General features: G+C 43.8%; 1 pseudogene; it reads left to right on the top strand.

Annotated features, from left to right (window-relative positions):
* Window positions 1–2,010: 2,010 nt before the first annotated feature.
* LOC101655252 lies at window positions 2,011–3,104 on the top strand (annotated as a pseudogene).
* Window positions 3,105–4,280: the final 1,176 nt, after the last annotated feature.

Raw genomic sequence — 4,280 nt, 5'->3', positions numbered from 1 at the left:
GTTCAGTTCAGCACACCAGTCTGTGTAATCACGAGGTGTCGAAAGGATGAGGTATCAGGCATCAAAAAATAAAAAATCATATCATTGTGAATGAGGGAGAGTGTGCAGTAGGGACCCAAAGCCCATCCGTGGGCAACTGGACATCCCCTTACGGAAGGGTTTCGGAGAGGAGATGAGCCAGTCAGGGTGCAGTGTAGCAACCATGAAACATACAACTTTCCTCTAGTTACTAAATGCTTCCTCCCCCCTTCCTCCCCCACACTATCATGATCCCAATTCTACCTTACCCATCTGGCTAGACCAGAGGATGTGCACTGGTACAGATAGGAAATGGAAACACAGGGAATCTAGAATAGATTATCCTTTCAGGACCAGTGGTGAGAGTGGCAATACCAGGAGGGTGAAGGGAGGGTGCGGTAGAGAGGGGTAACCGATTATAAGGATCTACATATAACCTCCTCCCTGGGGGATGGACAACAGAAAAGTGGGTGAAGGGATACATCAGACAGTGTAAGATATGACAAAATAATAATTTATAAATTACAGGGATTCATGAGGGAGGGAGGAGCAGGGAGGGATGGGGGGAAAATGAGGAGCTGATGCCAGGGGCTTACGTGGAGAGCAAATGTTTTGAGAATGATGAGGGTACGAATGTACAAATGTGCCTTATACAATTGATGTATGTATGGATGTGATAACAGTTGTACAAGCCCCCAATAAAATAATTTTTCAAAATAATTTTTTAAAAGTTCAGATCATCAGCATAGTTTCAACTGCTTGATATAATTAAAATACCTTATTTTATATAAATGGTGTCTAAAATATAAAAAGTAAGCATGATGTCAGAAAATATTTTACAAGTGGAAAAGTTAAGAGAATGATGAAAATGTTCAAAATAGAGCTCTAGTTATACTTCCTAGGGATAGGCCAAACACTTTGACAAAGATTCAGGTATCATATCAAAGAATTTAGTAAGCTCTCTTTCTTACTTTAAACATAGTAAGCTACTCTTTCTATTTTAATGTATAAAAACATAAACATGATTTGATGCTAAAGGGAAAATTGAGTGTGCATAGAAAATAAATATTGCATTCTCAGTTTGGGGAGTAGTGTAACATTTCTTAGTATGAAAGGCTGTGGGATATCTACTATTTTGCAAAGAATCTGAATGTTAGATATTAATTTAGATTGGAAGGATTAAGTAAAAATTCAAATGATTTTTCCAGATATTTTTCTCCAGTAATTTTTAGTAGTACCAATAACTATCACATTGCCTGTTAGAGTGTTTTCTGATCTTCCTGCAGATGTCCCGCTCTTTATGAAGCATGAGTCTAAATCGGTTCAGAGATGCTGCCTTGACATAATAGGTATGAAGAGTTAAAGAAAATTTTGAACAAAGAGCTAAGTTGTTTAAGGAGTTTGTCCACTCCATTCCAACCCCACTCTTTGTGGCATCAATACACAAAAGCATTCTGTGTGGTGACGGACTGCGCAGTGCTCTTCAGAAGCTGGGGAGCGCACGGTGTGAGACCTAGCGGTGCTAGGGAGCCAGGTTCCAAGAGCAGTCTTCCCGTAGTGAGCAGGTCTTCTAGGAGGAGAGCAGTCCTGCTGCTGCAGCTTTAAGGACACGGGCACCAGGAGCACGATGTGTGTGTCAGAGCGGTTTGCCCATGGATTGGTTTGAAGAGCATCAGCAAGAGCTTGTCCTTCTCTCTGGATTGTTACATTGAAGTGTCATTCTTCATATACACAAACAAACTTGTGTTGTAAAGTGTTAACACTTACATGAGCAGTCATTAGTCTTTACTTGACTGTGACTTAGGTCATAATTTTTCTGTTACCAGATAGCTAGAATTAGATCTCCGAGGTTTGAAGAAGGGGAGGATCACAAAGGAAGAGAGGTTTGAGAGGAGTGTGTATTTGGTGGGATGCCTGCAGGAGGGAGAAAGCTGTATCAGGAGAAGGAAGATGCTAAGAATAAACTTTGCCACCAAGCAAGAACTCGCATCTTGGAACAGAGCATGCTGCTCCTCTCTCAGAATGAACGGAGACCAGAAAGTGGGCGCTGATGCCCAAGAAAAGCAGAATTTCACCCAGCATTTCTCCCTTATGCTCAAAGTACTGACCGAGGATGACCTGGGGCACCCAGAGACGGGAGATGCTGTTGCCCGCCTCAGGAAGGTCCTGGAATACAATGTCGTCAGAGGCAAGTACAACCGAGGATTGACGGTGGTGGCTGTGTTCCAGGCACTGGTGGAGCCCAGGAAGCAGGATGCTGACAGTCTGCAGAGGGCCCTGACCGTGGGCTGGTTTGTCGAGTTGCTCCAAGCTTTCCTCCTGATACTGGATGACATAATGGCTTCATCCCTCACCCGCCGGGGCAGCCCTGCTGGTACCAGAAGCCAGGCCTAGGTCTGGATGCCATCAATGATGCCAGGCTGCTGCAATCCTGTTTCTACCACCTGTTGATGCTCTCTCTACTGCCCGGGGCAGCCCTGTTGCCTGCACCTGCTCCACTCTCCTTGGAGGGTTCCTATCAGACTGAGATGGGACAGGCCCTGGACCCCATCACCACCACCCCAGGACAACGTGGAGCTCAGCAGGTTTACCCCAAAGAGGTATAGATCCATTGTCAAGTACAAGACCTCCTCCTACTCCTTTTACCACCCCGTTGCTGCTGCCATGTCCATGGCGGGCATTGACAGGGAGAAGGAGCATGCTGATGCCAAGCAGATCCTGCTGGAGATGGGCGAGTACTTTCAGAGGCAGGATGATTCCCTGGACCTCTTTGGTGACCCCAATGTGACAGGCAAGGTTGGCACTGACATCCAGGACAACAAATGCAGCCGGCTGGTGGTTCAGTGTCTGCATCGGGCCTCTCCGGGGCAGCTCCGGGTCCTGCAGAAGAATGACAGGCAGAAGGAGGCAGAGAAGGTGGTGCGGGTGAAGACAATGTACAAAGAGATGGAGCTGCGGGCCGTGTTCCAGCAGTACGAGGCAGCCAGCTTCTGCAGCCTCCTGAGGCTCACAGAACAGTGCGCCTGGCAGCTGCCTTCCTCCATCTTCCGGGGCAGGCACACACAATCTACATGCAGCAAAAGTGACCTGGAGCCCGGGAGGGCAGGCCTCAATAAATGATTGTTTAACCTTCAAAAAAAAAAGAAGAAACTTTGCCTTTTTTCACAGGCCAATTCCAGCCTAAGGAACCCTTTAGACCACTGGTTCTCAGCCTGTGGGTTGCAACCCCTTAGGGGGTCGAACGAACCTTTCACAGGGGTCGCCCAATTCATAACATTAGCAAAATTACAGTTATGAAGTAGCAATGAAAATAATTTTATGGCTGGGGGGGTCACCACAACAGGAGGAACTGTATTAAGGGGTCACAGCATTAGGAAGATTGAGAACCACTGCTTTGGACATTTGTTTCAAGGATATGGAATTAAGTTACTTGAAAACGATGATTGGAACAAGTGTTCTTCTTACAATTGATATATGAATTGTTATGAGTTGTAAGAGCCCCCAATTAAATGATTTATATAAAAAAAGAAAGAACCTATATCCAGTCATCCAATCTTTTCTGACAGAAATCCTCTTACTGTGGGATAACATTTTATGCCTCCCCACCTCCAAGGATGCTTCGCGCTGGGATTCATGCTGGTTGTCTGCAAGGCTGTCCTAGCGTTTGTCTTCCATCCATGGGAGTGGACTTCAGACCATGCTCTAGAATCACTTGGTTATTAAGATGATAAGGTTTACTCTTTTCTACTCTCACAAATTATTTTTAATAAGTCAAATCATTCTAGAAGGTTTAAAAGGAACAAAGCAGTAACCTTGTATCCCATGCTCCTTGCAATCTTTACCCTCCTATTATGCTTTCCAGAGACCATTTTTGACCTTCAACTATTTCTCTGGAAGTTTTTGTCATGTTACCAAATAACATACTTATTTTATATTTCTTGAATTTATCTATTTCAAATATTATCCACTAACATCATGTTGTAGATGATGAGACGGTAACCTTCTCACCCTGTACTCTTTTCCTTCTACTTCCTTGCTTACCCTCTTTCCAAAATTCTGAGCTTGTACTGACTTTCGATGTATATGAGTTACAATGAACTGCACTTTGTTTCTTTTCCCTCTTTGTAAGTCATATGTACTACTTACAGTGTTAAAATATATTTCTAAATTAATGTGGAGTGTTTATAACCCCTGAAGATAAATAAAAATCAGATTTTTTTAAAGTACTGATAATGAAAGTCAATATACATATGTATATATAT

Source organism: Echinops telfairi, unplaced genomic scaffold (genome assembly GCF_000313985.2).
Source record: "Echinops telfairi isolate 266 unplaced genomic scaffold, ASM31398v2 ScPeMD7_7;HRSCAF=31, whole genome shotgun sequence".
Taxonomy (NCBI): domain Eukaryota; kingdom Metazoa; phylum Chordata; class Mammalia; order Afrosoricida; family Tenrecidae; genus Echinops; species Echinops telfairi.
The sequence above is the reverse complement of the archived record's forward strand: the minus strand, read 5'-3'. Positions and strand labels throughout refer to the sequence as shown.